The following is a 9020-nucleotide window of genomic DNA, read 5'->3' on the forward strand; positions in this document are numbered from 1 at the left end:
TTTTACCAATATTCCTGACAATTGTAATGTTATCTAGCACGAAAAAAATAAACAATAATAAACAATTTATTGGGTGGTGAACCACTACAACCGTAAAGGTTTTTACTCATGGTATAAATATTCATAATGCTGTAACATCAACCCAAGTACACTGTACACAACTTCTAGTTATTGTCTGCTAATTGGTCAGTGCACGCAACAGTTGTAACAGGATGAGTATGGCTCACGTCACACTTAATCACAGGTCTGTTGTTCATTAGATGTTCATATTTGCCGTCCGATCTCGTCACAGGTGCAACAAATGACCACTGTTTATGTATGCTGTTAGTGTAGCTCACCTCACCTCACCTCACCTCACCTCACCTCACCGAGCACGTCTCATTAAATAACTGGTCTTTGTTTTTTATTATATGTTCTTGTTTATCCCCATACCGCCAGAACGCGCCACGGGTACAATAAATGATTACCGTTTATATAAGTGAGTCACGTGACACTAGCCAGGTCGTTACAATAACCGGTATTTGTCTCGGCACAGTAAGTATTTAGTGTTTACATACTCTACGTGCAGCTCACGTCACACAACACAATACACCAGTGAACGATTCTCACCCGGCACCACCAGCCACCTCACCACTAAACAATGTGACAGACTTTTACACAATGTGAAACTTGTGGCCAGAGCAGGAAAAGCGTCCATAAATATAGATACTGAGCTTGAAGTTAATGATCAACACCTACATTAAAAATTTATGTTTATTAACACCAGTCGGCTATCATTGCAAATGACTAGTTTAGAAGAGTGGTTCAATTTATTCAAATAATAAAAGAATGTAGAACTTAATACTAATTAGTTTGTGGTTTACTCCTTAACAGTTTAAAGTTATATCTTAAATTCACAGATTTTCAATGTATGGAGTTAGATTTTAAAGGGTACACTTTTCTTAAGGAAATTCAAGGAATTTCCTTTACATTTATCAAGAAATATAACACTGTAAAATGAGACCTTTGGCAGCTGTGTAAGTGCGGATGTCCACGTAGGAGATTTGGGCGCCGCCAGCCATGCCCGTTAAGATGTTGTTGTGGGGAATTTACAGTGAAACATGATATGTCTATTGTGGCGAACCCCGTCATTTAACATCCCTGTGCTCGAGTGTATAATTCTTAATCCACCGAATGAGATGTGAGCAGGAGTTATACTGGTAATATAAATCATTAAACACTTTCCTGCAATTAATAAAGCAACTCGGGTAATCTTTTGACATGTATTTGGCACACATAACTGCACTTCAGTAAACCTGATTTCATTCCAGGTGTCATGAAGCATGTCTAGCGTGATGGAATCCAGTGCCTCTTCAATCCGGTGTCTTAACTCTGTGATGATATTAACCTTCAACGCGTACACCTTGACCTTCACGTAGCCACATAAAAAGAATTCCATAGGCGTGATGTCCGGGGAACGAGGAGGCCAAGGAATGGGATCATCACGCCCGATTCAATGAGTAGGGAAGTTTTCATTGAGGAAATCGCGCACTTGTAAGTCCCAGTATGGCGGTTCGCCATCTTGCTGAAAGAACACATGGGGCTGCATATCTTCCAGCTGAGGTACAGCATAAAATTCAAGCATATCTATGTAATTAGTAGAGTTCACAGTGTTCTCATAGAAGCAAAATGGCCCAATCACACGGTTGTAGGCGAGTGCGCATCAAACCTTTATTTGGGAACTGTCACGCTCGTGTTCAAGAAATGAATGGGGATTTTCTGATCCCCATATGCGTTAATTATGTCTGTTGACTTTACCAGACAGGTGGAATGTCGATTTATCGCTGAAAACGACATTATTAACAAATGCTCATTTCATCGATACGGTCGAGAATTTCAACAACAAATTGCTCACGTCGAGGTTTGTCATCAGGCTTAAGATTCTGGATGATTTGCAATTTGTAAGCACAAATTTTCAACCTCTTGTGAATGACCTTGTGCACTGTTGCTCGCGGTATTCGCAGCTCCGGGCTTGTTCGACGGATAGATTTTATAAGGCTTCGGCTGAACGTCTCCTGAATTTCAGCGACTGTATCTACAGACAAACTAGGCCTACCTGCTCCATTCTGATGTAGCACACTGCCAGCTACTTGAAACTGTTTCAGTGAATAAGTGTTTGAGTGATTGCTCTGTCGGTGGATTTTTCTGGAATTCACATCAGAAACGTCTCTGTACAGTAACTGGAGATCTGGTTTCCCACAACAACAGCACACACATTGCTTTCACCCTCACGGTCGCCATTGTACTGCTGTGCTGTCACAATTCACGCTGGTAACAGTCCTGTCAAATACATGTCAAAAGATTACCTGAGTTTTTTGTTAATTGCAGCAAACCTTTTTATGATATTTCTTACAGTAAAATTTTCATTGAGCTTCATAATCAGGTGAATACATTATAGACACCCTGGTATTTTTATTTACTTGTTTCATGTTGAATAAAGATGTATAGACATGTCTACTGTACCTACTGTATTGTCCACCACATCTTAAGTATCAGACAACTACAGGATGAGGGTCCCCATCACCCATGTGTCTATATACAAAATTTTTCTTGAACTTTTCTATTCATTGAACGCCTCGGGATTTTCTAGTTCCGTCTATCCGTCTGTTAATATGAATTTTGTACCGGGTCTTTTCTAATCTGCTGGACCACAGCCGAGTACACCTCTATCTTCCTGCAGGTGATAGTGTTCATGTAATATGGTCGCCTTCAGCCATTTTTAATTCCCTTGAACTAAATGATAAATCGTACTTTAGTTTATGATCTCATCCCTTTGTGTACACCACATAACGTAACATACTTCTTTGAGTAGTTTGGAATTTCTTTTGCATTTAATCCTAATCTTCCACGTGGATTGTCAACACTGGTATTGTGCATCAGTTAAAATATTTTTTTTCTTTTAGGACTAAGTAGCATTATATTTTCACTATTTTTCTTTCAATGCCATTTTATTCCATTTTTGACTAAGGATCACCTGGATATTAGACATCCAAGCTTATTTAACTTGTTTAAACCTCTCATGTAATATTTGGTTGTTTAATCATCGGGTGAAACAAACTAAGGTGTCTGTTCTTTAGGTGATCCTTGACTAATATTCAAATCTGACTGATGTTTTCCTTGACACCAGTTGTCCCGGATGTGTGTTTTCCGTGACTATCTCAAAAATTTAATTGTTGGTATTTATAAGCTGTGAATTGGTGATACTATAGAAGGTTTAATTTTGACCAGGAGAAGTTTCAATCCTGCATTTTTGCTTAGTTCGTTCAGCTTCAGTGTCTGTTTTTTGTGGTTAATCTGGATGTGATACTGTAAAATATAAGTAGCAAAATGAAGGTGGCTCAATTAATATTCTCTGTTTGGTGGGGCTAACATAAACCAGAAATGAAAATAAATAAAGAAGTATAAAAATAATAATAATTGAGTAAAATTGTCATATAGGTTTTCAGTTGGATAAGCATGTTTATAAACTATGCAGTTATACTGTACAATACAGTATGAATATAGACGTTGCAGGTATACGGATAATGCGGTGCACGTAGGCCATGGGAGGTGTGCCGAGTCAGTGTATGCAAACAACAGTGGTAAACAGAAAAGCAATTTGACTAAGGATAGTCGACAAATCTGTCAGCTGGTTATTTCCTGGAGGGAAGTATTAGCGAAATTTTTTTTGGTAAAATCGAACATGCATTACATTGCACTTGGACTATCCGAGGCTGGCTCATCGCTACAACATTCAGTGGTTAATAATATAGAACTTCACTCTCTTCTCTTGCTGTAGCTTCATCTGTTATGTATTTCTTTGTTTTAGCTTTGAATTGCTTAATACCATAATTGGTTTTAATATGGCCTTGTAACGTGTTCCAATCTGTTATAGTAGTAAAGATGAAAGTGTTTTTCGCTTGACTGCGGACACCATGCAGGCACAGTTGCGGAAATGTATTTTTACTCCCACTGTGGTAATCCGTGACTCCAAACGGCAGCGTTAGTAGTAGTATCACTATTTTGAATGAATGGGTATTGATGGTGTAACGATGGACGTGATTGGTGGATATGTATACTCTAGGTTATATAGGTTGGCCTTTTGGAGACATAGGTTACCACAGGGAAGATAGGAACAAAATTCCGCAACTGTAACATAAAATTATGTTCACTTCCTCTAGTGGTGTCCTGCTGGTTCATATACCTAATCCTTCACTCTGTCCGCCACGAGGAAGGGGACAATGAGAAAATTCGATCAGGAAATAAATAGGAGAGTGGAACACTATTCCTTGTGTCCAGGAGAATAAGTTTGCGTTTACTTCAGGTACTATGGGCTCGTAATCGCCAGAGGGGGATGGACAGTACTGCTGAGGTATTTTGTTGTGTTGGCAGTAAGGAGTCGTGGCTGAAATTAAAATTGGATAATATTTAGTGATTATCAGGTGATTCTACTTATTTTCAGCTGAACCATAACACATTCAAGGCGTGCATTGCGACAGGAAATTATTTTTAAGTACTCAAGAGCTGATTCTATACAATTTTTGTGTTAAACCTTTTATTCAATTGATTGAAGTCAAGGCATGAAATTCTCTCGCACTCTGAAAAGTGTCACAGAAAACGATATATTACGCGAGAGGCTGTTTGATGGGTAACTTGTGTCAAATGTATCACGCAAACGTTCTTTATACTAAAGAAAGATTTGTTGAGATTAAGTGAACACATTCGACCCAGCATAGAGAGACAGAGGTAGAGAGATAAGGGGGTAGAGAAATTCATAGCGTATGTGCAGGAGATATAGCAAATAAAACCAAAACATTGCATATTGCACAACTGTCAAAATTGTCCGTCGACTGTAAGAGGTAAATCGTCCCCCTTAGAAACAAACTTAAGAAGCTTCTCAATGAATTCTATCCACTAATTTCTCTTAGACTAGTCTTCAAAGTCAAGATTTCAATTAAAACATTCTTTAAAACTAGACACCATACCCACACACCTGCAATCCTCAGTTGTTTATCAATTTACGTGTGCTAGCTGTAGGGCAGCTATGAGCACTTGGGCCATTCCGTCCGAACAGTCCAGTAAATCATACAACCACCAGAATTAGGCTAGGATACAGACACATCTGGCAAGTTAGTAATGCTGTACCCATACTGGAACACTCAGCATGTAAACTTTGTGATAAACCTTTAAAGCATACATTTGAACACTATATTATTGAATGTGACACTTTCAAAGACTTCAGGCCACCTGGTTTATTGTATCATGAACTTTGTAATTACTACATTGAATCGGGGGTGCTTGAGGACATTCTTGCTGTTTATCCCAAATTTGCTTGCCCACACTGAGTAGTCTTCAATTAGAATATGACGTCCAATGTATATGAACCACTGTCTTGCATGGCAGCGAACAGTGACATCACCTACATGACTCTGACCTATATATACTGCTAATGAATATGATGTATTTCTTTGTGTACGAACCTCTGTCCTGCATGGCAGTGAACAGTGACATTACCCACATGAATCTGACCTATATATATATATATATATATATATATATATATATATATATATATATATATATATATATCCTTATATGTATGGATTGATCAAAACACACAAGCTTAACAACCATTACGTCCTATCGTGAGTTCTGTGGGTTCTGTTACTTACAAATTATCCAAGTGGCTGGTAAAGATGATTTCCCCTCTTACAGGCCAAATATCTAATTCACATATACGCAATAGCAGTGATTTAATTGATAAACTCAAGAAACACAACGAACCTTGCGAATTAATAAGTTTTGATGTAAATTCACTGTTCACTAGAGTACCTGTGAAAGACTTACTTTCATTTCTTAAAGATAAATTACAACTGCTAGATTTAACTATTGAACATGATACTTTCCTGAAATTGATAGAGTTATGCGTAACTGACAATGTGTTTAGTGCAAATGGGAAGTTCTACAAGCAAGTATTTGGCATGAGCATGGGTAATTGTCTTTCTGCTCCTCTAGCCTGTATTTATATGGAGTTCTTTGAGTCTAGATTACTCCCCAATGTAGTGGACTGTATTCCTCCTTGGTATAGATATGTAGATGATGTTCTTTGTCTTTGGCCTAAAAACAGTGACCCTTTGGAATTTTTAGACAAGCTTAATAATATTGTCCCTAGTATCACATTCAAAATTGAAAGAGAAATAAGTGAATCCCTTCCATTTCTTGATATGCTTATCATGAGAAATGGCCAAAACTATAAATTTAAGGTATATAGAAAGCCCACACAGGTAGACAGTTTCATTCACTTTTTATCCAATCACCTTGAGTCTACCAAAATGTCAGTTTTTTCTGCTATGTTCCTACGATGTCTGCGTATTTGTGACTCTGAATTTATTGACGACGAATTTAAACACATTCGTTCTATTGCACAGAAACTTGGGTACCCTTCTGTGTTTGTTGATCGTTGCTTTAAAAGGGCTAAAAAATCCTTTCATTCCTCTGTAACCAGACAAGTTCCTACACTTAAGAATATTTTGACTCTGCCCTATCGTGATGAATTTGTCCCTTTAGTTCGGTCCCTCAAGCTTCTAAATATTAATGTTGTTTTCAAGTATGACTCAACCATTACCAATATGTTAATAAGGAATAGCCCAAGTTTGAATGTAAATGGAAGTGTTTATTGTATTCCATGTAGCCAATGTAATTGTAATTATGTAGGTCAGACAGGAAAAACACTGCAGCTCAGAATCAAACAACATAAGTATAATATCAGAACTGCATCTGAAAGCAGTGCCTTGTTCGTTCATGTTAGGAATAATAATCACCCCATTGCTTGGGAAAAAAGCTTAGAAGTATTCAAATCATCTTGTGTCACAGAAAGACTTCTGGTTGAAGCTAGTTTGATTAAGGAATTAAAATCAATAAACCTTAGTGATGGTCAGTTCAAAACTGATAATATGTTACATAAATTTATTTGTCAGTGGCCCAAGGTTAAAACTGCTTTGAAAACCTTTGATCTTGATGTATGACAGTTATTTTGTGGGTCCCTTTTTCTGACCTGACCTGTCTAGTCACGTCACCACCCTTCTCTTAAGCTCCTCTACGGTTGTGTTGGTGTGGGGATTAGTGGATGTCATCATTATGACCTGACCTCATGTTTTTAGGTCACCCTGTATATTTAAGCCTCTCTCTGTCCATGTAATCTAGTTGCCTCTGAAGATGTCTTGAATAAAGACGAAAGCTAAGGTACTCCGTTGTTTCCATTTTCCCGTGTGATTTTATCAAGATTTATCTTATCCACGTTTTCATTGTGATTTACATGAAATATATATATATATATATATATATATATATATATATATATATATATATATATATATATATATATATATATATATATATATATATATATATATATATATATATATATATATAGCTGTTTATGAATATGATGTATTTCTTTGTGTATGAACCTCTGTCCTGCGTGGCAGTGAGAAGTGATACCACCCTCAGAATAGGCAAACTGTACTCCACGCTTTGTCAACAAATTTATTAAACTAAAACTAACCACATTCAGCTTTCCGTAACCACAGGCACCAACACGACCACCCATTTTCGCAGTGTGATTTCTCAGTTCTTGGCAGGAGCAACTGTGAGAAGGACCTCCTTATTATGGAAGCCTTGTATCAAAATAAAGTAACGCCATCCATTTGTGATATGGCTTCCTGTGAATTGGTGTTTTTTCTCTCTAAGGCTCGACTCAATTAAGGTAATACCTCCTGTATTCCTGTATGTTTTAGTTTTTTACTGATTTTAGTTTTGTACGCAGGTCTCCCGTCATCTTTATTGGTTTTAAATTATAATGCTCTTTGAAAACTTTTGCGGAAGTTAATTTTAGAATAATGTTTCGTTTTTATTGTATATTACCTGTAATTTTTTTTAAACTTTTGGTCTGTTTTTTAAGCTTTGATGATGGTAAATGATTTTCCGAATCGTTGTATGTAGTAGGCAGCTATCAAACAGGGAGGTACTACCACCTGGGAAGATATTAGAAGCATGGTGTTGGGGTATGTGCCGGTTTGCCAACAATGTATGGGTCCGCCAACGGCGGGAGTTAGACAGTTAGCTTCGGCTCAGACGTCAAGCTGTGTGGATATGTCTGTCCTCCCTTGTCACCGTCGCTAATAAGCAGACTATGGACGCGGCCTTTAATTATCCCCCAGGTTGGCACCTTAACACATAGTGTGTTGGCTAATGGTAGACCCTTCCGCCATAATTTATGGCATCACGAAAATTGTGACCAAGTCCCAAGTTGCTGATCTGACTTTGTGCCTCATTTACACACAATTGCCGGTTTCAATTGTTTCTCTTACTTTGATAGCACATCATACATATAGAGTTTCTCACAACTGATTTTTTATTTTATGGGGTATTTATTATTATTATTATTATTATTATTATTATTATTATTATTATTATTATTATTATTATTATTATTATTATTATTATTATTATTATTATTATATTTTCTCCCCCCAGGCCCCGATGTGGGTCAGTGACCTATGCCCGGGTGGGCTAATGCCTGTAAAAAATAAATAAATAAATAAATAAAGAAACCCAACTTAGTCAATATGTTTGTGTTTTCCTTGGCTCTCCTCTTCATTATGAAATTACGCTTTCCGCTTTCCATTGCTGAAGTTATATATATGTAACAGGTCGGAATTACTGGACTTTAATTCTCACTTGACTAGGGGTTTACAGTATTAAATATTCTTAGATGGAAATTGCAGTGGATGCGCCCCTTTGAGAAAAAACCCGAACCAGCACAAGAACACTTAAATTTACTAACAAAAATGAATTCTCCGTGACTCGTGGAAGGATAGCATCTGCGATTGAGATGAATGAGACACACTGTAAGATTTAGACACTTTTATTCCCTCCAACACTACAAACACAATCAAATATTGGTACACCAACATATGCGCACCTCTTAACCTGAACTTAAA

The sequence above is a fragment of the Homarus americanus genome, unplaced genomic scaffold, assembly GCF_018991925.1.
Source record: "Homarus americanus isolate GMGI-L3 unplaced genomic scaffold, GMGI_Hamer_2.0 scaffold51859, whole genome shotgun sequence".
NCBI classification, from domain to species: Eukaryota; Metazoa; Arthropoda; class Malacostraca; order Decapoda; family Nephropidae; genus Homarus; species Homarus americanus.